Genomic DNA, 27,016 nt, shown 5'->3' with positions numbered 1-27,016 from the left:
GGGCCATCATATCCTTCACTTCGATGCCCGCTAGACTGTGTTTAAGATCGAGTGGGTCCCCCCAACAATACCTCATATGCTTAGCACATGCAGGAAAGACAGGGAGAAGGGGGTCCCAGGAGTTTCCCGTCGTACACGTCCCTCTCTTGGTCAGTGGCAATTTGTAGGGCTGGCCATTCGATATTGAGGCGAGCGGCCGATCGATCACAAACCTCAATGAGGACGGACTGGGGGAAGGCTGCTGGGGTGTTAGCCTGGGGAGTTATGGAAGATGGGATGGCCTCTTCGTCCTCCAAACCCTCGAGAAGGCCTGCATCATCTTTGTCACCAGAACCGGCCAGCTCATTGGCGAACAAGGGGCCCCCTGAGAGAATGACCTCAGGGAATGTGGGGTTGCTTTGATCTGCCCAGCTAAGAGAGACCGCACCCGGGAGGCACCCAGGAGCACGTCGGCATCACCGTTTCCCCCATCAGAGTCGGAAAGTCAAGATCGGTGCACTGGGTAGCGGCGACCTTGAGCCTCCAGCGCTGGAGTTTTTTAGGCAGCGCCAGGCAGTGGGCTACAGTTTTCCGGAAATTCTACAGCCTCCTCCACGTGTTTGAGACTCATACACACGACACAGAAAGGATGATGGTCTCTGGCTGCGATGAGGGCACCGCACACGGCTGGGCAGGCACACAATAGGTTGTCCTATTTAGCCATAGCCGTAGGTTTTGATAATGCCATATTAGAGCGAAACTCTGTAAAATCCGTGGCACGCAGCTGTGGAGCAGGGAGGTGGCACCGTAGGAGGCTCTGGAGGCGGAGCCCTGGAGGGCTCTGGAGGCGGAGCCGTAGGAGGCTCTGGAGGTGGAGCCGAGGGAGGTGGTGTCGTAGGAGGCTCTAGAGGCGGAGACCTGGAAGGCTCTGGAGGTGGTGCCGTAGGAGGCTCTGGAGGCGGAGCCCTGGAAGGCTCTGGAGGCGGAGCCATAGGAGGCTCTGGAGGCGGAGCCATAGGAGGCTCTGGAGGCGGAGCCATAGGAGGCTCTGGAGGCGGAGCCGAGGGAGGTGGCACCGTAGGAGGCTCTGGAGGCAGAGCCGAGGGAGGCGGAGCCATGGAAGGCAGAACCGTGGAAGGCTCAGGAGGCGGAGCCGTGGAAGGCTCTGGAAGACTGGCAGCGCTGGCTCGCTGACCAAGGCAGGCGTGGGGGTTGGCTCGCTGGTAGGCGGGGCAGGCGTGAAGGGACGAGCCATGGACGAGTGGGGGGTCACCACTGTGGGAGGAGAGGCAGGGTCCTCCTCGACGACGCCCACAGTGAACAGGGAGCCGCATGCCAGCAGAGTCTCCTCCACGAAATCGCGGAGCGTCCAGCCGCGCGTCGCCGGTGGCAACCGCTCCTTGAGGGAACTGTTCAGGTTGTCCTGGAAGAAAACCACCAGGGAGGAGTCTGGGAAGTCCGTGGCACTCGCTAGCTCGAAAAAATCATGGACATGGTCCTCCACCGGACGGCTTTCTTGCCTCAAGTTCAGCAATCGACAGTTCGCTTGAAGAACCGCTAGATCCATATTTGGGTCGATCGTTCTGTTATGAGTGCAGACGAGGGCAGATGAGGAGTGGGGATCTAACTGCGGGTTCTTTATTAATCAAAGTGAAAACAAACAAACAGGAACAAAAGAAACATCCACGATGGGAAACAATGAAACGAAAACATGAAAACGTCCAGGGAGCATGAACAGGGTGAAACAGGGCAGAACATAGACTTCCTGACATCAACAAACATCAACGATTGACAGAGACTGAACAAACAACCAGGCTTAAATACAGAGGGGCAATGAAGATCAAATGACAAACAGGTGAAAACAATGATGAAAGCTGGCAGTGATGAGGGTCGGGAATTGTGGGAATTGTAGGTGACAGGTGAAACACGGGGCAGACAACAGGGGATCGTGACATATATATATATATATATATATATATATATATATATATATATATATATTGAATCACAAAAAGATGATAAAACATTCTGGGCTTTATGAACAGCCCAGCACTAGCCCTGGATTCCTGCAAAACATGTGACTTGTGTGAAACTTATTTCCTCTTCTAAGAATTTAATTGCCACTGTTTACACTGAACACACCCTGGATGATCACAAGGTACAGATGAAGTGCATGAATACACAATTTAAAGCAAAACATTAGATCTTTATCCCCCTTTTATACTGATATGAGAAAACTACACAACTGTTGCATTGTATACCTGTTCGTACTGTATCCATAAAGATTAATAGAGGGATAAATGCATTCTATTTATGAACGAATTCACAAAAAAGATTACTCCATGAAGGATTTGATGTACATATTATGTTTTTTGTATAAGTCTGAATTGCTAATCATCAGTCAATATACTTGTAAAGCCCTATAAACATTGCTTATTAAAGTATATTTTTTCCTACAAAATTATGTAGAACATATAGCTTACACTGTTAAACCTTGGTGTAAATTACAGGGTAAATAACTGTAAAATAGCCAGTGTTTTGCTGTAATTTTGGGGAACAGTATTTTACTGTAATATTATGTGCATCTTTAGCAAATAAATAAATTACAGTAAATTACTCACCCATTACAGGTACCAACTGTAACATTAAAGGGTAAATGACTGTCCTTCAAAACTACTCCGATGCATTACGTCACTATATATTGCGAAGTGCATACATCTTCAGGAAGAAAACAAGGATTTAGGCATGAACACACACAAACATATGGGCTGACTGTCTTATCCTAAAAACAAAGGTGTTGCCCCTTTAAGGCAGCCAGGTGATTAAGTCATAGTTGGTTTACTTTCGAGTGTGCTCCGTCAATCACTTCAGTTGTAGCGTTTTCATGTTTTAAGCCTTAAAATTGAATTACCAACAATGAGAAAGTGAACTGTTCAAATATTTGTGAGGGTTTCTAAAATATATTATGTAAAGTGAAATCGCTATTATGTGGTCTTGGACTCACTCAGTTCCAGAAAGCTGCATGTGTAACGGGAGCCAGCAGGTAGATAGCTGTGCAGTGTGTAAACCTCACTCTCCTGACCTCAAGAGGTGCTCTAGCGACTGACGCTAGAGGCTGTAGCCTTTAGCCTCCTTGTTAGAGCACCCGCCTCCCACGCCAGAGTCCCGTTCGGAGCGGGACGAGTAGGACCGGTTACACATGGCTACCTACTTTTTAGCTTCTCCTCACAACTTTCAGTAACATGCTAAATGTTGCACATTATTTTTCACCTAACTGCATCTATCAACAATTGACCAATTCAAATTGTTTACTTATTTATTTGTATTTTTTTGTTTTGGTTAGTTTGGTTTTTCACAAATGAATATCAGTTTTAAAACTGTACATTACATTTACATTGCAGAGTAATGAATGAGATTAACAACATCATCAAAAACAACATAAATTTATAGTGTCACGATGTCTCACCCTGGCTACCTGCTCAACTAATTATAAATGTGTGTGTGTGTTGTGATTTTTATGTTTTATGAATCATCTTCATCATGAACGAATCATCTGAAGAATTTTTAAAGCAGTTTAACACATTTGCAAATGAGTGTGAACTGTGAATCGAAACAGAGTTTATGTTTTAATAGATAATATTATAATAAAAATACCAAAATATAATAATTTTGGTTTATTAATTAATTGCAAATTTTTGTTTTGTATTATTTATTTATTGAAATAATCAGTGAATCAGTAAACTTACACTTTTCATTCTTGTGAAACCAAATGTTTCTCCTGCATTATTCCTGCATCATCTCATGAGACATCATCATCGCTTGACCACGCCCCCGCTGCCACAGTAGTCTACTTACCAAATCTGTTTATTAAACTGTTGGATGAAATGTCACTTCTCTGGAGACGATCTCAAGAAAAAAGGCACCAGTGTCTTCAGAATCTGTGAATGCAGCAGTTTTATCTTGCTGGGGATTTCCTTCATCTTCACTTTCATTATTATTAAAAACACTTTATGGTTCATCGTGCATGGTGGTATGGTTTGACCGGTTGTTTAGTAAATACTCAGTTATAAGATCAGTGTGTTGCCATTTGGTTCTTTCTATAGTGATCTACAGATCTACAGAGGTGTGATGCTGTTTTGGGCTTATTTCCATCTACAGTCACATTTTGGGGGTCCCAACACAAGTCTAATCCACCCCGTGCAGCTTTTGTCATTCGTGGTCTGCTGGTCTCGCACGTCCTAACTCACGTATTTAATCAGAAACTGGATGTGAGTGACTGTCTATCACAAATGAGCCCAGTTCATTTATCCTCGTGGTGATCTATAACACTTCTTCATTAATTTACATTTACATTTATATTTATGCATTTGGCAGAAGCTTTTATACAAAGCGACTTACAGTGCACTTATTACAGGGACAATCCCCCCGGAGCAACCTGGAGTTAAGTGTCTTACTCAAGGACACAATGGTGGTAGCCGTGGGGATCAAACCAGCAACCTTCTGATTACCAGTTATGTGCTTTAGCCCACTATGCTTCCACCACTCATTAATATCACATAACATATTTTGCCAGTGATTTGTTTATCATGATTTTTCCACTCGGCTGCCATTTTATTCTGGACATCTGAGATATAACATTTAGCCAAGCAAGCAAGTAAAAAATGACAGATTTTGAAGATATCTGTGTTTGTGGTGACTTTGGGTTTACAGAAGCAGACATCAAAATTGTTAATTTATGTAACAAAGATGTTAAATCACAAGGATGGTGTATCCGGGGACTTCTACAATTCATGCATACATTTATTGTATGTTTTTTGCATGATTTGCAATATGGGAATTTCCAGGGAGTTTCTTGTGTAAATCACTTTCTTTGTTTCTCTTTCAACACGTGATATGCAGGTGTCACGATTACCCTGATGACCACTAGAGGTCACCATGTATGTTTATTGTTCCCTGCATGTCTTGTGTTTTTATTATGGGTTTTGAAGTTATTTTCATTGTCTTTGTTTCATTGGTTCTTGTGATTATTTGGCCTTCGGCTATTTTATCAGACAATGGGGGGCCTTGGAGTCAAAAAGGTTGAGAACATCTGCCATAGAGAAGCCAAGTGCATCTTTAATATTGATGTGTTTTCCTGTCAACTATAACTTGCACTGGAGCACAGAGAAAGAATGCTTCGTTTACATTTACTGCGTGATTACCATTAAATCCTTTATAATTCATTTTTAATCTTGACAAACTGTAAAATATTCTAAAGGTTTTCAGCTGCTAGCTTCAACATTTGACCTCTGTTTTACAATATGTTAGTGACAGTAATTTCTTCATTATGTGTTATAACATTAAAACTGGTGATGCACAGACAAGTACAATCTAGTTTACATGGTGGCTCAGTAAACATTCATTAGAACTTAATGAAATGCAATCTACATTTACATTTATGCATTTGGCAGACGCTTTTATCCAGAGTGACTTACAGTGCACTTATTACAGGGACAATCCCCCCGGAGCAACCTGGAGTTAAGTGCCTTACTCAAGGACACAATGGTGGTGGCTGTGGGGATCAAACCAGCAACCTTCTGATTAACAGTTATGCGCTTTAGTCCACTACGCCACCACCACACCATATTGACCACGCCCCCGCTGCCACAATATATTCTCCACAAAGTGTGCAATCTGATGAGCAAATCAGTAGTAAGTATTCACTTATGATGTGTGTTAGACACATGCAGGCAGAGGGGGTTCATTGTTTACAAATATGCAATGTTTTACGTTTTGACAAACATCTTTCCCTGTTCTTCAAGTGGTTTTAGGTATTTTTACATTCTGCTTTCAGTAAAATATTTTCTGGCCAATTTCAAGAAAAAAATATTGATCTACAGTCAGTGATGTACTGATGTTAATTACAGTACATGCAGATAATGTGTAAATCTTGTAATTTTGACAGATTTTTTCATTTTTATTTATTATTGAATATTAAATTTAAAGCTGCACTACATAATTGTTGCCTCTCTATTGCCAACTGTGGTTGAAACATAAAATATTATGTATCTTGCAGATGCTCTTTGAGGATGAATCTGATGGTTTGTGGTACGTCATCCCTGTCATGATCGTGCGTCACAGAGATGTACGGGAGTGAACATTTGTAGTTAAAAATTATATTAGTATATTAAGTACTGTTTTGTTTCTAAATATAATCAATCATTTGGGATCAGAAGAACTTTATTTGTCGACTGCAGTCGTGTGGATTATTTTGTTACACCCTAAATATACATTTTGGACCGTCAAAATAATGGAGTACATTCACTTGCATTGTTTAAAGGAGGAGACCTGAAATGAAATCCTAAAAATATTAAATTCTGTTTATTGATGAAGAAAAAACTCATCTTGGATTTAAGGTTTTTAATTTTAATTTTTCCCCCACGAAGATTTCAGTTTGTTTTTCAATTGAATTGTTCACGTTATTGGTCACATTAAAGGTGGAAAAAGTTCTGACATGATTTATCTGTCTCATTCTTTTACATCACAAAAACCTGCCATTTTAACAGGGGTGTGTAGACCTTTTATATCCACTGTATGTATTGATGTTCATTGATGATATCAAATATAGCATACACATAATGTATATGATCAATAAACTCTTTGGCCCATATATATTCTAGGAATACCAGAGGAGCACTCTCTTTAAATAAGCACTTGAATACTAGTAGAGACAGTAATCATAAATATGTGCGATTACAGTCCAATCTTACTGGATTTATAGTATTTTCAGCATTCATATACTGCTGTTTACCAGACTTGCTCTTCATGGCCTGTAAACCATGTGACTGACTGAAAGTGAAAGTACTCTAAAAAAATAAAAAAAATAAATAAAAGGAAGATTGCATGAAAGAATCCTGTTATCAGGTTATTAGTGCTCGACACATACATGCTTAATACATGTTTTACCTCTTACTCGTGTTTCTTGCATTACATCAGGACAGGAACTGTTAACAGAAGATTCTTGAATAATTTTACTTTGTGATCTATAATCTAGATGGTGGTTTGATCTCTCTCTCTCTCTCTCTAGCTCTTCCGGTGCACGCTGGGAGCGTTTGGGGTGGTGGTGGTGAGGGGTTTTACGGAGAGATACTTTTCTATTGGCTTTACTTTATTTCTTTTTTGGAGTAAATTTGATATTAATCTAATATTAAGTCTAGTAGTAAAGTTTTAGTTTGAGGTTAATTGACGCGTTGTGGAATTAGTATTCGCGTGGCGAGTACAGGGATGGCATCGCACCAGGATGTGCGAGCTCCGTCGCTGTCGCTTCGTCACGGAGTTAGATGCATCACTCAAGTGGGTATAACCATTGAGGATGTGTTGCTGGATGTAGCTGAGCGAGTGGGACATGAAAACATTATTTCCGAATGAATAAGGCTGTGGTGGTTTTTTTGAAAGAGGAACTACTGGTCAATCGGTTGGTAGAGAGCGGCATAGTGGTAAGTGGAGCTTTTGTTATTGTTCAACCTTTAATATCTCCAACTGTAAAGGTAGTAATTTCAAATGTGCCGCCATTTATTCCTGACGAAGATATACAGCATGAGCTTCTGAGGTTCGGAAAATTTGCGAGTGGAATTAAGATGGTACCGCTTGGATGTAAACATGAGTCTTTGAAGCACGTGTTGTCTTTTAGACGGCAGGTGTTTATGTTTTTGAATGCCCCAACATTAAACGTGTCTTTTCGTTGTGTTTATGAAGGAAAGTCGTATATGTTGTATGCGAACACTGGGGAAATGCGTTGTTTTGAATGCGGTGCTGTAGGACATGTGAGATTGGCATGCCCGCAAAGAGAAGAAGTGATGAATGGGACAGGTCAAGGTTACGATACGAATGGTAGTGTAGAGAAATCTGTGGAAGAAAGAGTGGAAAATGAGGAACAAAATGAGGAACAAAATGTGTATAACAACAAGGATTTAGGTAGTGTTGGTGCTGAGGGGGAGACTAATACTTCTGATGTGCCGAAATTGGTAGAGAATGTTAATGGTGAGACACAGGTGATTGAAGAGATGGTGATGAAGGAAACTGAGAAGAGTGCAGGGCAAGTGGAGAAGGTAGAAGGTGTTGAGGAAGTGATGTTAGTTGAGATCCATCAAGCAATGGAAGGAGAGTGAATTCAGAGGGTAAGAATTCAGGAGAGATGGTTGAAAAGGAAGGTGAGGAAGAAAGTGATGATGGTTTGTCAGATGCATCAGATATGTCAAGTTTATCTCAGATGGGATGTGACCAGTTATACGCTTTGGAGGAAATAGATGCTTTTCTGGATGAGACTTTCGGGAAAGTAGTAGAAGTGAAGGATTACTTTAATGATACTAAGAGGTTTGAAAGATCTGTATTATACTGGATGAAAAGAGTTGGAGAGGACAAATTAAATAGGAGGAAGAGGTTTCGATTGAAAAAGTTTGTCACGAAAATAAGAGGGGGGAAAACCCTGAAAAAAAGGAAATTTAAATGATGTATAATTCACTAAAGGTGTTTCTATTTCTTCTTTTCTCTCTGTTTTTCTTCTCCCTCCATTGGAACATTATTATGGAGTTTGTAAGAGTAGGATCCTTAAACATCAATGGGGGAAGAGATAGGGTCAAAAGAGCAATGCTTTCTGAATTTATTAAATTAAATGATGTTAATGTAACTTTTTTACAAGAAACACACTCTGATAGTAATAATGAATTGGACTGGTACAGATGGTGGGAAGGAGAGTGTAAACTAAGTCATGGAACAAGTGCTAGTATGGGTGTTGCAATTCTTTTCTCAAAACAGTTGGATTTAAAAATTGTGACAACAATAGAGATAGAAAAGGGTAGAGTGTTATTAGTTATAGCTGAAATTAAAAGTGTTAAATTCCTTTTTGTAAATGTGTATGCTCCAAATATAGGATGGCAGCGTGAAATAACATATAAAAAGTTAAATGATGCAATAAAACAACATGATGATGGCAATATATGTGTTGTAATTGGAGGTGATTGGAATTGCACAACACATTTCTTATTGGATAGGAATGGGGATGAGCCTCACTCGAAATCTAGTAAACTTCTACTTGATATCACAAATAATTTAAAGTTGGTGGATGTGTGGAGAAGTAGAAACAATTTGGTGAAGCAATATACCTGGATTAAGATATTAGATTCTGTTGTGACAGGAGCGAGATTGGATAGGTTATATATAAGTAAATCAGAAATAAATAGAGTAGCTAACACTAATATATTACCGAGTGGATTTTCAGACCATCATATGGTTACTTTAGATTACAATGTTGTGAAAAATTCAAGACCTAAATTTTATTGGCATTTTAATGTAAAATTATTACAGGACACAGATTTTTTTGAGAAATTCTGTAGTTTTTGGGAAATTTGGAGACAGAGGAAAAGTAATTTTGAAAATCTGACTCAATGGTGGGAGGTGGGAAAAGCACAGATTAAAGTTTTTTGTCAACAATTTTCTTACAATGCTACTGCTATAGTGAAGAGAAATGTGAAAATTTTGGAGATTGAGATTAATGAAATGGAAAAAAGAATGATTGATGTTGATGATGATGGTTCAGTGAATATTTTAAAAAAGAAAAAAATGGAGTTGAAGTCATTGTTGGAACAAAGAGTTAAAAGTGCACTTGTTCGAGCTAGAATCTCTTCAATTAAAGAAATGGATGCTCCAACTGCTTATTTTTTTGGACTTGAAAGGAAGGAAGCACAAAAGAAATGTATGCTTCATCTTAATAGACAAAATGGAACTATTACTTCGGATCCAACGGAAATGAGAACAATGGGCATTGAATTTTATAAAGAACTGTTTGGTAACTTGGACTGTGATGTTGGATCTATGGACTATTTCTTAAGAGATCTTCCTAAATTAAAGCCTGAGGATAAATATTCATTGGACGTAATGATTTCGTTTGATGAACTTTCAAAGGCGGTCAAACAGCTCTCTACAGGAAAGTCACCAGGAATTGATGGTTTACCGGCGGAGTTTTATAAAGCCTTTTGGGGTGTTTTAGGAGATGACTTGTATAATGTATTTTGTGAATGTTTTAAAAGAGGTTGTCTACCAAAAAGCTGTCAAAGAGCTGTGTTATCACTTCTGCCAAAAAATGGAGATCTAGGTTTGTTAAAGAATTGGCGACCAGTGTCTTTAATGTGTCTAGACTACAAAATATTGTCTAAATGTTTAGCTAACAGACTAAAAAATGTTTTGCATGTTGTGGTGGAAAGTGAACAAACTTATTGTATTCCTGGGCAGACAATAATGGATAATTTGTTTCTTATGAGAGATGTGATTGATTTGTCTATTTTAAATAATCTTGATGTGGGTTTTTTTTCTATTGACCAAGAGAAAGCTTTTGACCGGGTAGGTCATGAATACCTTTTTACTGTGTTAAAAACCTTTGGATTTGGGGAGAATATTATTTCTTGGATAAAAATGCTTTATGAAGATGCTTCAGTTTTGCTTAAGATAGGAGGTGGCCTGAGTTGTCCAATCCCTGTTAAAAGAGGTATTAGGCAGGGATGTCCTCTATCAGGACAACTTTATAGTTTAGCCATAGAACCCTTACTGTGTAAACTAAGAAAGGAGTTACAAGGTATAATGATACCAGGAGATAATTCAGGGCTAAGGTATTCTGTGTCTGCTTATGCAGATGATGTAAATATTTTTATTTCTGGTCAAAATGATATTTGGATACTTTGTAAAAATTTAAACCTTTATGAAAAGTCTTCTTCAGCCAAGGTAAACTGGGCAAAGTGTGAAGGGTTTGCTGTGGGGTCTTGGGTTGATACGGGGCCACCTAAGCTTCCTGAAGGGCTGAAATGGGGAAAGGAAGGTCTTAAAGTTTTGGGGGTGTATCTGGGCACCGATAAGTATAAAGAAAAGAACTGGGAGGGACTGCTTGGAAAGGTTGTTGCTATGTTGTCTAAGTGGAACTGGCTATTACCCGAACTATCATATAGAGGTAGAGTCCTAATTACGAACAACCTGACTGCCTCTATGTTATGGCACAAACTGAATGTGCTGGAGCCACCAGATGACAGCATTAAGGAGATTCAGAGGAAGTTGGTGGATTTTTTCTGGTCTGGTCAAAAATGGATTCCTCGGCCTGCACTTTATCTACCAGTGATTGAAGGAGGGCAAAGCTTAATAGATGTACGAAGCCGCATAAATGCTTTTCGATTGCAAGCAGCCCAGAGACTGTTGTACGAGGAGAATGTTGGGTGGATTAATGTTGCTTGTGCTCTTCTGCGGAAAACATCTGGATTATTGTATGATAAGCAGCTTTTTTTACTGCAAAGTGATGAAGTGGATTTGAAAGACTTGACACCTTTTTATAAGTCAATGATAACAGCTAGGAAAAAGACATTTATTATACACAGAGATATTTTACAACCTGAGGACTGGATAATGGGAGAACCACTCTTCCATAATCCATTAATAAGAACAAGGATTTTGTCCTCTAAGTCTGTGGAGAGCTGTTTTGTGAAGGCTGGGTATGTTAAGTTGGGGGATCTGAGAAGTGGTGATGACTGGAAAACAGCTGAGTCTTTGCAGAGCGTTACGGGGTTGAGATCTCTTCGACTCCTGAGACGAGTAATGGAGGAGGTGTGGGCAGCTCTACCTGGAGCCTGCAGAGAGGCACTGCCACACGACTGGAATGGGCACTATACATTTCCACCCATCACAGTTTCTGCTGCTGTGCAAGAGGAGATAGAGGAAACTGGACATTCGATTTTAACATTTAAGTACCCCAAGTTGGGGAGTTTTCAAGATATTAAGAAGAAAGAACTCTATGTAACATGTGTAAAAGTTACTCATCAGACTGTGCTAAGAGGAGTGAAGGCTTGGAGGTGGTCAGAAGTGTTTGGGATAAATTTTAAGGCATGTTGGAGGTCTCTATACAAGTTGCCTGTTGAAAAGCGTACTGCAGACTTGCAGTGGAGATTAATGTTCGGGGCTATAGCTACAAACAGACACGTGGCACACCTAAATCCAGCAGTGGGGACAGAGTGTTTATTTTGTGGCTTAGAAGAAACGGTTAATCACTTATTTATTGATTGTTGTAGGTTGGAGGGATTGTTTAATTTTTTAACACAAATTTTTATAAAGTTTGGAGATAATTTTTCTTATCAAAAAGTGGTCCAATTTATAATTTTCAAGAAAGGAGGAAAAAATGTTTACTGAATTTTTTGTTGGGTTCAGCTAAGTTGTCCATATGGAAAACTAGAAAAAATAAAATGTTAGGTGTAGGTTCAATCAATGCTGAAATGGTACTAAAAGGGATGATAACAGCTAGAATCAAGATAGAGTATACATATTATAAATTGGTCAGTGACATTGTAATGTTTTCTGAAATTTGGTCAGTGGGGGGAGTACTTTGTCAAATTGGAGAAAATGAAATGTTGTTTTTAAATGTGTAGAAATAGGAATATAATTTATGAAATGAAATTTTTGTAAGATTATTTTATTGAGGTAAAAGGACAAATGGTCTAATAAAGATATTGTTAAGCCTCTCTCTCTCTCGCTCTCTCTCTCTCTCTGCTATTAAGATCTTATGTGGTCAGACGAGACACATCGCTGTTTTCACCTGGTCACTTAAATGTGTCTCCTGTGACCACTTGTGTTCATATTTCTATAAGGAAAAAGCAAACAAAACCAGTGTGCTGTTTCTCCCAGATGTGGAATGCCACATTTCTAGCAGAATTCTACGGATTATCTAGGAAAATCATTATATTCTTACCTTCTTTATGAAAATATCTTTTAGCAAACATGATGATTGAGAACACCTGAGATGTCAATGGTTTATATTCTGTTCCCATTTATGAAGATTGAAGGAAATAAGAGCTGAATTTGATTGCTAATGCTTTAAATATTTTAAAGACTTTGATAATTGGAGGGAAAGAAGATCCTCATATGATTCAAGTTCAAGAAGATTTATTGACATGGAATTATTTTTACATTTTCACACAGAACACACTTGTGCAGTATTGAAATAACAAAGATGAAGCTAAAAATATTAACTTATTAGATAATTCAACTTTTAATTAGACTATGTGATTATGAAAGCAGTGATGTGAAACATTCATGACTGAGAGAATTGATTGAAACAATGCACCATTTTCACACTTCTGAACTTTGGAAAGCAGAAGTAAAAGATTTCAGGTTAAACCTCAATAGTGGTGAATGGAGGACACGCTAGACATCATTTTTGAACCCATTTGCTCCAACATCACAAAAAAACAAACAAAAAACACCACTATTATATTTCCACAGCTTTCCAAATGAAGAAATAAATAGAGAGTGATGAATTATGATAGTCAGAAGAGAGACGATTGAACATTTACTGTCACTCTCAGCAGTATTAGCTGTATTAGAAACCTCATTGCATCTGTGGAAACTGATTCCAGCGTAATTTAATACTAATTATAATGTTGTAAATATTCACTAAATAACTAAAACTAATGTTTGCTAGATTTATGCTGCTAATTAATGCAGAATCACATCATCACAGAATCTCATCACAGTCTGTGAAAAGGTTCAATAATAAATGGAAGTTGTTAAGAAAACTTTAAAGAGGTCCTATTATGCTTTTTGGGATTTCACCTTTCCTTTAGTGTGTAATAAAGCTGTTTGTGCATGTAAAAGTTCTGCAAAGTTACAAAGCACAAAGTCACGTCAAAGGGAGTTACTCTCTCCACAGAAAACACTGCTCATGAACTGCCTGAAATGCTGGTTTGCAGTCCAGCCGTGTGATTTAGCTACATCGATTTGTAAATAATGTCCACCTAAGGGCTACTTTGGTTATTGTAAGGAGCACTACATTTCTGACACACGCTCTAAGCGGTTGATCAATCAGAGCAGAGTGGGCTTTTCAGAAAGGGGGGATTAAAGATACAGGAGGTAAATCAGAGCGTTTCAGACAGAGTGTGTGTGTTCTCTACAGTATGAGAAAAAAATTATTTGTTTTTTGAACATTAATGCATTTAAACCTATTCTAGTAGACCCCCAAAATAAAATTATGAACCTGTAAATGAGCATAATGTGAATTCTTTAAGATAATAATAAGCTCAGTGTGATGAAAAAAAATAAAATAGAGTGAAGAAAAAATTCTATGATGCCATGAAACATTATAGAAACAACAGACGTCTTCAGTATTTATATAATTTCTTCTTTTTTGGAATCTGTTAAAAGAGAAATCAATTCTTTTACTTTCCCAATCACATCTTCAGCATTCTCATAGGTAGCGTTTGCTGCCATCTTCAGCTTCATCTGCTGCTTCCCATCCAGTAATTCCTCCTCCAACTGCTCCTGCATGAGCTCCTGAAGCAATTCCAGCACTTGTTCCAGCCCCTGCACCGGCTGCTGTTCCTGAGACTTCTGTAGCTTTTGCTGCTGCACACATTCTCCCTGTTACAATTCCCGCCCCTGCATGAACGCTGACTGCTGTAAGTACAACCACAACTGCATCCACCGAAACACAAACACCCAGAAGAGCACCAATCAACACTCCTGTTGTCACTCCTGCAAGTCTAATCTGAAGTTTAAGAACTTTAAGATCTTTTTTGCTCTTCTTCATTTCTCTTCTGGAGACAAACTGTCCTCGATTCAATTCTTCATCTCATCTTGAATTTCTTCACCACTGCACCAAGCGTTGGATTGTTCACCCACTAATAGGGAACGTGAGCTGGGTTTAGACCGTCGTGAGACAGGTTAGTTTTACCCTACTGATGTGTTATTGCAATAGTACGAGAGGAACAGACATTTGGTTCCAAAATCAGCTTTTGGAAGAAAAGATTTGATATATTTCCATTATATGCCAATCTTTATTTTATTCAAATTCTTATGGCTTATCGACAAATAAACTAGAATCAGGAAATGTTGATGTAAAACATCCTTTCGAAGAAATTTGCATTAGTGGAGGTGAGGTAGAAGCAAAATCAGCAATTGTGAGTCTCTTTACTTTCCATATATTGTGTTGACTAATTAACATATTTTTTGTTTTTATAAATAATTGTTAACTGAGAAAATAGTGCCTAGAAAGTTGTGATAGTACAGTAATGTTTAACAACAACAACAAAACTTATTACATTTAGTTTGTACTTTATTTTAATATAATAAATAATTTCGTTTTTAAATGTATGTATATATATATATATATTCAAAATTCACTCCTGCAGTTGAAATTAAGGAAAAAGTCAAACCACTTGCCTCTGGAGGATGGAAAGAAGTGGCATGCATCAAGTCTCGCACCCATGCCGACTAATGCTCTGGATAATGGACTGACCACCAATGCTGAAAATCTGCTACTGTCTCAAGCTCCATTGTCTGAAAATGTAGTACCTGTAGCAGCCCGGTTGAATAAAGGAAATTTGCTCTCTCACTGATGCTGTCAGTTTATTGTCCTTAATACCTTCACAATGCCATCACAACACCGTAAGAGCTAGAACAGATTAATTAACATTATTGGAATTTGTAAATAATAAATTAAACAAACAGTAGACTATATAGCAACAAAATTACAAGATTAATACTAACATTTATCATAAACAACCTTAAACAACATAAATTATTTATATGTGCTTGTTTCATTTCTAAAACAATTATAAAAGACCAGATATGCTATGTAACATTATACAAGTGCATAAATATACATGTTTACCTTTTACTCCCTTCCAACCAGGTGCTAAAAAATATACACAAAAAACATACTACAAAATAAAAACAAACAGCAAATCGATGCCTAAATTCACTTAAAGGTGATATTAATGCTATAATTCAAATCCGTGAATCCGTCTATCAGCAATCTATCTGTATGCACGCTCTGTGCGCGAGCAATCTGTTCATCTTTCCGGCAAGCGGCGTTTCAAAATAAAGGTCTCTATAGGTTAAATAACTAAGAGTGCAAAGTAAACTTCCAAAATATAATAAACACAATATTAAACTAATATTAAGAAATATAGAATTATGATAACATCAGAATATAATAATAATGCCCAAAACTAATTTAAATAACTGAGGGTTATTTACACTCCCACCAAATCATGAGTGACTACAAATCTCAACCTTTAATCACAAATGATTTCTAAAATAAATCACCCATGTTCAAGGCTAGATGTAAAAGAAAAACTGAAACATTCTACTTTGAACTGCATATATCAAAGGATATGTTAGGAAGTTCAGGCTGCCTCTAGCAGCAGGACCAGCTTCTGCACTGGGCGATCAGCTATTGAAGGTTTGTTCAGACGTTTACCATCCTTCCCCAGTTTTCTGTCTCCAAAACGTATCTTCACTCTTCTCACCAAGCCATCCTTGCCAACCACACTCTCAATAACTTCTGCCAAGCGCCACTCATTCCTGGGCAGATCGTCTGCCTTCTCCAAGACTATATCTCCAACTTGCATGTTCCTTCTTGGTGTAAGCCAGCATTGTCTTGTTGCAAGGTTAGACACATACTCCTTCTGCCAACGGCCCCAAAATTGCTCCGCTAAGTATTGGACATGGCGCCATCTCTTGCGAGCATATACATCTTCTCTAACAAACTTGCCAGGGGGTGGCAGAGCTTGGGTAGTTTTCAAAGTGAGCAGGTGATTTGGGGTAAGGGGCTCAGGACTTTTAGGATCATTCAGATTGTCTACTGTGAGTGGTCGGCTATTTACAATTGCCATAGCCTCGTAGAAGGTCCGAAGGGAAAAATCATCAAGCCTTCCAGAAGATAAGGGCAGAGTCGAATGAAGAACACTTCTCACAGTTCTAATCTGTCTCTCCCAAACTCCTCCTGTGTGACTTGAATGGGGTGCATTGAAGACAAAGTCACATTGTTTTCCTGCTAAGAATGTTACCAGACGATTGGTGTCAATCTCTTTCATGGCCTTAGCAAACTCATTCTTAGCTCCAATGAAATTACTCCCTTGGTCGCACCTTATTTGACGAACTGCTCCTCTGATAGCGATGAAACAACGCAGGCCGTTGATGTAGGCGTCCGTGGACATATCATCCAGCATCTCAATATGAATGGCTCTGCAACAGAAACAGGTAAAGAGAAGTCCGTACCTCTTGTACGATTTACGACCTTGTCTGGTGATAAACGGACCAAAAACATCCATTCCACAGTACGTGAATGGAGGGGATGGATCTATTCGCTCTGAGGGCAGGTTGGCCATTTTTTGCTCTTCTGTGGGTCTGCGAAGCTTGCGACATCTCACACATCGTCGTATAAAGGAGGCTACAGTCCTATTTACTCCTGTTATCCAAAATCCTCTTGATCTGATCTCATTTATAGTCAAGCCTTTTCCTTGATGTTCAGTTTTTTCATGACAATCAGCAATCAGAAGTTTTGTAAGATGGTGTTCCTTTGGAATTATTACTGGATATTTAATGGAGTTAGGGACAGAAGAATTCCAAAGCCTTCCTCCCACCTTGAGCAATCCGTCGTGGTCGACAAAGGCGTCTAGATTGCATAGCCTGTTGTTGCTTGAGAGTTGCTTGCCCTTACAGAGTAAGGCTATCTCTTCTGCATACATCTGACTCTGTAAGTCCTTGATGATGATGCACTTAGCATCCTCACGTTCTGCCACTGTACTGTTGTCACTTGACTTGTCCTTCCTGACTCGACGAAGTAAACGTGCAACTGCTTGAATAACTTTGGACCATGAGGAAAACTTTGTGAGACGGTTGGATAAGCAGGAATACTGTACCGTTTGCGTGTTCAGTGACTGAGCCTTCTTGACCTCTGGGTCTCCAATTGGAAGTCGTTTATTAACATCCACAGGGGGAGCTATTTGCCTTTCCCACAAGACGTTCGGTCCCCTGAACCAGCTGGAAGTGACAAGATCATTAACACTCATACCTCGTGATGCATAGTCGGCTGGATTTTCTTCTGAGGGAATGTATCGCCACTGTTGAGGAGTTGTACTGTGATGAATTCTCTGAACTCGATTTGCAACGAACGTGTGGAAGCGGCGAGCTTCGTTGTTTATATAGCCTAACACCACTTGAGAGTCAGTCCAGAAATATGCCTCTGCATCTGCAAGGTTCATTTCTTCCTTTAACATATCATTCACTGCAACTGACACAACCGCAGCGGTCAACTCTAACCGAGGGATTGTTGTGACCTTAAGTGGGGCTACTCTAGATTTTGCCATGAGCAAAGAACAATGGACATCACCTTGTTCGTTCTCGAGCCTAAGGTATGAGCACTGGCCGTATCCTCTCGTGCTGGCGTCCGAGAAGTGATGAATTTCTCTCTTTGTGAATCTCTGAAATCCAGCAGGCACAATACAACGAGGCACCTTGATCTTCTCTAAGTTTGCAAGATCGGCCTTCCAATGCTCCCACTTTGGCCGCAAACCATCAGGCAAAGGATCATCTCAGCCCATGCCATTTCTGCACATTTCTTGCAGAACAGCCTTTCCTTTGAGCAATAATGGTGCAAGAAACCCTAGGGGGTCAAACAATGAGGCCACTATAGACAGTATGCCTCTACGGGTTGCTGGCTGGTCCCGTAGGTTGACACGAAATCTGAAGTTATCATGTTCCAGTTGCCAGTAGATGCCCAAGGCTCTTTCCAAAGGCTGGTCAGTGAGGGACAGATTGACAGCTGTAACATCCACAGCACACTCAGAGGGTGGTATGCTCTCCAAAACTGCCTTGATGTTGGACACAAACTTATGCAATCTTAAACCTCCTAGTGCGCAAACCTGGCGAGCTTCTCGCGCTGACTGGATGGCCTTCTCTGAACATTCAACACTGGAGACTCCATCATCCATGTAGAAATCTCACATAATGAATTGTGAACCTAGGGGGTACAGATGTTCACCTTCTCTTGCAAGATGCTTTAGTCCATAGTTAGCGCATCCAGGGGACGACGAGGCACCGAATAGATGTACTCTCATGCGGAACGTTTGAGGCTGTGTGTCGAAATCTCCATTTCTCCACCATAGAAATCGTAAGTAATCTCGATCTGCTTTGTCAACATGGAACTGGTGGAACATCCTCTCAATATCACACATCAAGGCCACTGGATGCTGTCTGAACCGCAAAAGAATGCCAGTCAGGCTGTTCATTAAGTCGGGGCCTGTAAGTAGATGATCGTTCAAGCTAGACCCCTTGTGTCTGGCAGAGCAGTCGAAGACAATGCGTAATTTCCCTGGCTTCTTCGAGTGATAGACACCGTGATGAGGGATGTACCATTTTTCTCCTTTCTTTCCTTCATCAATGACTCTTTCTGCATCACCATTCTCTATTACGTCTTCCATGAACTTCACATAATGCTCTCTGTACTCCTGGTCCCTAATTAATCTCCGCTTTAGATGTTGAAGTCTCATGAAAGCAAGATGCTCATTATCGGGAAGATAGGGTCTTTTCTTGAATGGAAGGGGCATTTCCAAATGTCTGTATTCGTTCATTTTGATGTTTTCTTCCAGTTTATTCAAGAACATAATGTCCTCTTGAGACACCACTCTTGTGTTTTCTTTAGTATCCTTGAAATCTGACTCAGCACTTTAATAACATCAGCTGGCGTTACAGAAGGAATCTCCTTAATAGATATTCGGTGACACATGCTAACACTGCTTTGTGACTCATAATGTGTCAAGGAAGGGCCCACAATGCTCCATCCGAGATCTGTGCGAACAGCATATGGCTCATTGTCTGCTCCAAGAATCACTTCTCTGGGTGCTAAAGCTCTGGGACAATTATATCCTAATAATAGACCAACCTCACAGTCTTGAAGCAGAGGAATTCTGTCTGTCAGAGGAGCAAGATGTTTCCAACACCTGGCAGTCTCACTGGTAGGGATGTGGGAGCGATCTACCGGGCTACATTCCTTAGTGTATGCAGGGGGAAGATTTAGAATTACCGTAGAATTAAAACCTCTGACTCGAAGACCAGAAACTCTTTCACTTGATATCAATGAATCTCTTCCCACCATGGTAGTGAGCCTAAGTGTCACTGGGCATGAGTCAACCTTTAGACTTTGACTTACTGCATATTCGACAAAGACAGTGTCGCTTTGTGTGTCTAACAGAGCATAGACGAGTTTCTCAGAGGCTGGGTCATTTTGTGAGGACAACCACAGTGGCACAATCATTGAGGTGCTAGCAGATGTGCATCCAGATTCTACACTTAAAGACGTCGTCACAACCCTTTCGTGTGTGTTCTCTGGTCTTTGGGCAGAGGAGAACTTAACCCTTCTAATGAAGTTGTCATCGTGTAAGCAGGTAGGATGTCTTCCCTTGCAGGTATCACAGCTATGTCTGGAATGACAGTCTCTGGCACTGTGACCGAGCTTCAAACATCCGTAGCACAGCTTAGTATCCCTTATGAACTGTCTCCGCTCTTCAAGAGATTTTGCAGAGAATTTAGAGCAATCATGAATTTGATGTTCACTGCTTCGACAGAACAGACATGGTTTAGAGACTTTACTAGTGAGCTTTGGATTCTCATATTGTGTGATTATTTTTGTGTGGAAGACATTGGCTTTGTTCTTACTAACCTTGAGGTTATGTTTATCATTAGCTTCAGAAGTGTGAAGAGCATAGAAGGAAGTGACTGGGTTGCAGGCTACCTCGGCCTCAACTGACATGAAGTTAGCAAAATCATTGAAAGGTGGGAAATCTTGAGTCTCACTCAGTGTTTGCGTAGCTTGGCGATTCCAGCGGGCAGCCGCCCAATCAGGAAGTTTACTGACGAGTTTTCTATTTTCCTCACAGTTGTTCAATATTTCCAGTCCCTTAACATGAGGTATGGCGTCTTTACATGCATTCAGGAAATCTGAGAAATTTCTGAGTCCTTCAGCATCCTTGGGATGGATTCTGGGCCAGCATGAGAGTTTCTCTCGAAATGCTCTTTGTACAATGAACGGCTGTCCATAGCGATCCTGAAGTCTTTTCCATGCATCCTTGTAAGCTTCCTCATCATTTCTGTAAAACATGCCTTCTAGAGTTTTCCGAGCGGAACCAGTGACATACTTCTTCAAGTAGTATAACTTGTCTGCTGAGGAGATATGTCTTTTGTCGATGAGTGATTGAAAAGAAGCCTTCCATTCAATAAAGTGAATGGGGTCACCACTGAAGACTGTAGGCTCTGGCATAGGAAGTCTGTTCAGCATTATACTGTCTTGAACAGCCTGTGCAAGGTAAGGCACATCAGCATTGGGAGGTGGCGATGATGCCTTTTCATTGAGTGTTGGTTCAATTGAGGATGAATACACAGGGTCTTGTTTGGGAATGCTTACAGGTTGCTGCAGCCTGTCATTCTGATTAGCAGAGGAAATGTTTTCTCCCTTGTCATACACTTCTAGCCTGGCTCTAGCTGCTCTTACCTCCTTTACTGCTTGTAATCTTTCAAACTCACTCCTTTGAGCATCAAGTTCTCTTTTTTGCTTTTCTTCTAGAAGTTGTATTCTTTCCTTTTGTTCCCTTTCCTCCATTATTGTTGCATATTCAGCTTCCTTTGCTGCAAGCTCTGCTTCTGCCTCTATTCGTTTAGCCATCAGTATGGAATTCAGTGAAGGTTGACTTATGGGTGTACTTGACTTGGAGCTGATACGTGAGGCTGTAGAACCGTAGACGGAGCGAGCATAATCTCGATCAAGCAATTCACGAAGACGCCCTCTTACTCCTTCACCGTCTCCATCAACACCTGAGATCATCTCATAAGCAATCTTTACTATATCCTTCGTCACAGCGTCACAAGCATCAATCCGTCTTCTTGTATCAGTGGGAGGAGTAACGTAACTTCGAACTCTCATGTATGCGTTCATTACATTGTCTCTTTCATTTTCCAATGTGTCTATAAGTGTTGCTAGCTGAAACTCAGGAATGTCAGTTTTTAGCTGCCCTCTAGCCTTTCGAGCCTCAGCCTTCCATTGCTCATATACGTGCATGAGCTTTCTCTCTGCCTTTTGTGACTCTTCTCTTTGATATGCGAGCATCTTTTCTGTTGGAATTAGTTCACGACCAGAGCGACGTACTTCATCTGTCTGGACACCAGAAGAATAATCTTCCATCTCATCGTCTGTATTTCTGTTTTGAGAAGGTAGGATTTTTAATGCTTCAATTTCTTTCACAGGAGTGCACAACTTCGATCCTTGGTCTGTCATCATTTACATCAGCAAATGGAATCAATGGGAAGAAGCTCTTACTGTAGCAGCCCGGTTGAATAAAGGAAATTTGCTCTCTCACTGATGCTGTCAGTTTATTGTCCTTAATACCTTCACAATGCCATCACAACACCGTAAGAGCTAGAACAGATTAATTAACATTATTGGAATTTGTAAATAATAAATTAAACAAACAGTAGACTATATAGCAACAAAATTACAAGATTAATACTAACATTTATCATAAACAACCTTAAACAACATAAATTAGTTATATGTGCTTGTTTCATTTCTAAAACAATTATAAAAGACCAGATATGCTATGTAACATTATACAAGTGCATAAATATACATGTTTACCTTGTACTCCCTTCCAACCAGGTGCTAAAAATATACACAAAAAACATACTACAAAATAAAAACAAACAGCAAATCGATGCCTAAATTCACTTAAAGGTGATATTAATGCTATAATTCAAATCCGTGAATCCGTGACCGCATGGTTCCGTGTCTCCGTCTATCAGCAATCTATCTGTATGCACGCTCTGTGCATGAAGCGATCTGTTCATCTTTCCGGCAAGCGCGTTTCAAAATAAAGGTCTCTATAGGTTAAATAACTAAGAGTGCAAAGTAAACTTCCAAAATATAATAAACACAATATTAAACTAATATTAAGAAATATAGAATTATGATAACATCAGAATATAATAATAATGCCCAAAACTAATTTAAATAACTGAGGGTTATTTACAGTACTTTCAAATTTTGAAGCTCAAAAAAGCACATCCATCCATCAAAAAGTAATCCGTACGACTCCAAGGGGATAATAAAGGCCTTTTGAAGTGAAGCGATGTGTTTTTGTAAGAAAAATATCCATATTTATAACTTTATATTCTATAATCACTGGGTTAATCTATCCTTTGTGCTTCTGTGTTCGTCACTTCTCACCGGAGCTTACACTACGCCAACGTCATACGCCAGAACTCGACTCTCTCGTGTATGCGCTGACGGTGTTACCAGAAGCCAGTGATTATAGTTTATAAAGTTATAAATATGGATCGTTTTCCTTCAAATATGTATTGCTTTGCTTCAGAAGGTCTTTATTAACGCCCTGGAGCCGTATGGATTACTTTTATGATGGTTGGGCTTCAAAATCTGGGGTACCATTCACTCCCATTTTAAAACTTGGAAGAGCTGGATATTTTTTAATAACACTGATTGTGTTTGGCTGAAATAATGAAGTCATATACACCTAGGATGGCTTGAGGGTGATTAAATTATGGGATAATTTTCATTTTAGGGTGAACTAACCCTTTAACCTGTTAACCTGCACCCCCACTCAGGGGCTCACAGCTGAAAATGACATACCTGAATTAAAATAAATATAGCTCCTGAGAACAGTGTACCACAGGCACAATTAAGGTCTCTTTGGAAAGAAGACACTTGGCACTCTACTAACAATAAATCAGAGTTGATAATGCTCAAACAAATAAAAAGTTATAAAAGTTGAAGTGCCTCATAAATAATGTGAACTTCAAAAAATGTTTTATTATTTCATGTACAAATATATAAAAATAGACCTGGAGGAATCCAATTAGGTAAAGGATTGAAAGCCACAAGTCTCATCAGTTTATATTTCAAATTTGAGGAAGATATAATGAAAAATGGGGTTCCTGCAAGCTTTTTTCCAAGACTATGTCAGTTCCCTTTCTCCCTCCCCTGCCCGAGGCACATCCCCAGAAATGACATCCCCAAACTAAAATAATTGTAGTTACTGAACAATTTGCTCTACATGCACAATTTAGACATATTTAAAAAGAAGACACTTTGGAGTTTATTACCCAAATGTAAAAGTTGAAAAAACTTACACCGAAAAACATTTATAGAATTTAAAGTGTCTTGAAGATAATTTGCACTGCAAGTAACATTGCATTATTTTATGAAAAAATAAATGAAAACAAACCTGGAGGAATCCAGTTAGGTAATTGATTGAAAGCCACAAGTCTCATCAGTTTATATTTCACATTTGAGGAAGATATTATGAAAAATGAGATTTCTGCAATATTTTTCCAAGACTATGTCCAGGTACCAAGAAGCCTCCTTGGATACCTCAAAAAGCAACCTAATGACCAAATGTTATGAAGGGTACTGCAAGCTATTTTAGTCATCATATACACTGTTCCATGCTTTTTCAGTTATAAAATAATCCACACAGCTGTTGCATGGGAAAGAATGGAAAGATAATTAGCACCGCATGTCAAGTAAATAATTCTGTATAGTTTTTATGTGGCTGGCCATTCAATCAACAATCAAACTGATGGGCAGTCGTTTAGACAGCATTCATAAATCAACAATCAAACTGATGGGCAGTCGTTTAGACAGCATTCATACTAAAGGTCGTCCATACAATCAAACTGATGGGCAGTCGTTTAGACACGTATAATGTGTGCATGTTACATAGCAACTCACCGATGTAAAATTGGACCATCTTTTCCGTCCTCAAGCATATCACCCTCGACGCTGTCTTCACTCTCCTCAATTTCGTCATCGCTGCTTCGAAAGTGATCGCAAATAAAACATCTTCAGCAGAAAAAACTTCTTTTGACGATCTATTTGATGAGATAATCCGTCCAGTAAGTAAGACGCGAAAACAGATGTTGACTGGGGAACCGTCTTTTACTATGGCTTGTTTGTTGTCAAATGACGGGGTGTGGTCACAGCCTACGTCGCAGGTTAGCTCCTCAATAGAGAGTGGCTGATTCAAATAAATAAAAAACATCTTGTTCGCGAGGAATTTAGACTTCCGGGTATCGCTTGGAATCGTGCACTGCTTGGCTACATTTTCTATCAGTCATATAATTTCAATTCTTTCATTGGCTTTCGTTGTAAAGACAAAATAATAGGATCAGCATATCATGACATCAAAAAACTGACCGCAGTGTTTGGATATTTTGACCTATATATTGCCTATCTTTGTATTTGTGTGTGTGTGTGCGGTCTTAATTTGTTCATTACACTCTAAGCAACACACCCATATAACGTTCGGCTACCGGAGTCTGTTTTTATGCATAATTTTATTGCATAACCGACAAGTATGATACTTCACCCTGAAGAAACTTCGATGTAAACAAAGGAATAACCATCGATGTTACAACGTTATTGTTTCTTTGGACTAAAAATGCTCTATGGGATGTTATTCAGTGGACCCTCACCTTTCCATTCAATCTGGAACTTTTAGCAGTGGATGCGTGTGTGGCTCGTTATTACGACACTACTGGTATGTACTCCGCTTTTGATTACGTGTGTTTTGATCTGTACTGCTTACATAAATGCAAGAAATACATTCGTTATAAGCTTTTCATCGAAAAACAGAGCTCTATCATCGATGCTTGAGGCTTACACCTTTAAAATGATATATAGTTTGCCAAGATTAATGATGTTCTTTCACGTTAAATCTATTCATAAACATTAAACTTGTGGGGGGAAAAAACTCTTCCGTGCGCTGGCGCTCTGGCAAAGGTTAACAGGTTAAAGACATTAAAGTCCCATGATTGAGAACATTTTGTAGTCTAATACATTCATTTCCAATTCCCTTTATGTGAAGACATGGTTCTGTCGAGTTCTCATCAGTATTTCATGACAGCAGCTTCGTCAGTGAAAAGCACTGTATATTATTCACTGTTACATTTGTTGATCTCATTCACGTGTAGATATTCTGGTCAAAAAGGTAACATTATTTGGTGTTGTTTAACCCTTGCTATCTTTCGGCTCTTTTTTAGGTGCATTTTCTTGTAAAGGCCTCCAGTGTGCACATTAATGTGATCATCAGGTTCAGTCATTCCTAGTGAATCCCCCTTTATTGTAGGTTTCCACAGATTCACAGCAAGTGTCCAAATATGAAAAAGCGAAAGCCGACATCCAGTTCTCAATGTCATCATTTCTCCTCACACAAAGATCTGTTGCAGACAGTTCATCAACGATCAGATTAAACCACAAGAATGAAACTCTGATTGGATTGTTTATTTACTTGCTGTATGTTGTCAAACTGTGTTATTTACAAACATCAGTTTAAACAAAAATACAAACACAAGATAATTCTTGTTATAATTAATCAACTGTTTATGAGCATGGATGTTTGAGGTTTGCGAAAAAAATGTGGTGAGGAAAAATATCAACAATATCTCAATGTATGATAGTAATTATGGGATTTTACTATATACAGTCCATTATAATAATTCAAAGATACAGACAATCTAGAAAAATCTTGAATTGTCTTTGAGTCGGATTTCTGAATTATCTTTGGGCCCTTATTAAAGCTCTTAATGCCCACATGCTTCTGTTCTTAATAAAATTATTGTGTCAGTAAAGGCAGTTTGTCTTATAAAGTTACTCTACAACTCAAGAAACACTGACAATTTATCTGGACTCGGGCATATCATGAGATAGACTGTTGTAAAGTCGAACATTGTGCTGTGATGCACCATTATAATTGATTTCTGAAAATATGAATGAATTGTTCTTAAGGTCAAAGAGTTTAAGTGACTATTGTACCAATGTAAAGTTCAATATGCTGCATCTGTCATGGGCATGATACTTATTACATACTGTCTGAACTTTTTGGGAACTGTGGTTTAAATAAAGTCAAGAAAACTTCCCCTTTTTTTATAATTTTTACATTTGTGGAAGACAAGATCATATTCTAACATGTCTTCTAACTGAATATGTCAAATGTGTGATTGCTGTCATCAGCTCAACAGATTACAGACCAAAATATCCACGAGACAGTTGAGTAAAATACAATATTGAAAAAAAGGTATTGTTATAAAACAGAATATATGGTGTTGTGGTTCGTGCCATCTCTGTGAAAAATCACTCTCAAAGACTTGGAGTTTTTGATTTCAGAAGAATAAACTTTATTATCAG

At 39.2% G+C, this 27,016-nt stretch overlaps 1 protein-coding gene across 3 annotated transcripts in view; it reads right to left on the bottom strand.

Annotated features, from left to right (window-relative positions):
- LOC127626114 (uncharacterized) overlaps positions 1-3,046 on the bottom strand; it is a 77,364-nt gene extending 74,318 nt beyond the window's left edge. For all 3 annotated transcript variants that reach the window (XM_052101888.1, XM_052101716.1, XM_052102044.1), the window contains exon 1: positions 2,984-3,046. The gene's annotated coding sequence lies outside the window, so the exon portion shown is untranslated. The remainder of the gene's footprint in view (positions 1-2,983) is intronic.
- Positions 3,047-27,016: the final 23,970 nt, after the last annotated feature.

Source organism: Xyrauchen texanus, chromosome 1 (assembly GCF_025860055.1).
Source record: "Xyrauchen texanus isolate HMW12.3.18 chromosome 1, RBS_HiC_50CHRs, whole genome shotgun sequence".
Lineage (NCBI taxonomy): Eukaryota > Metazoa > Chordata > Actinopteri > Cypriniformes > Catostomidae > Xyrauchen > Xyrauchen texanus.
This window is presented reverse-complemented; position numbering and strand designations above follow the sequence as displayed.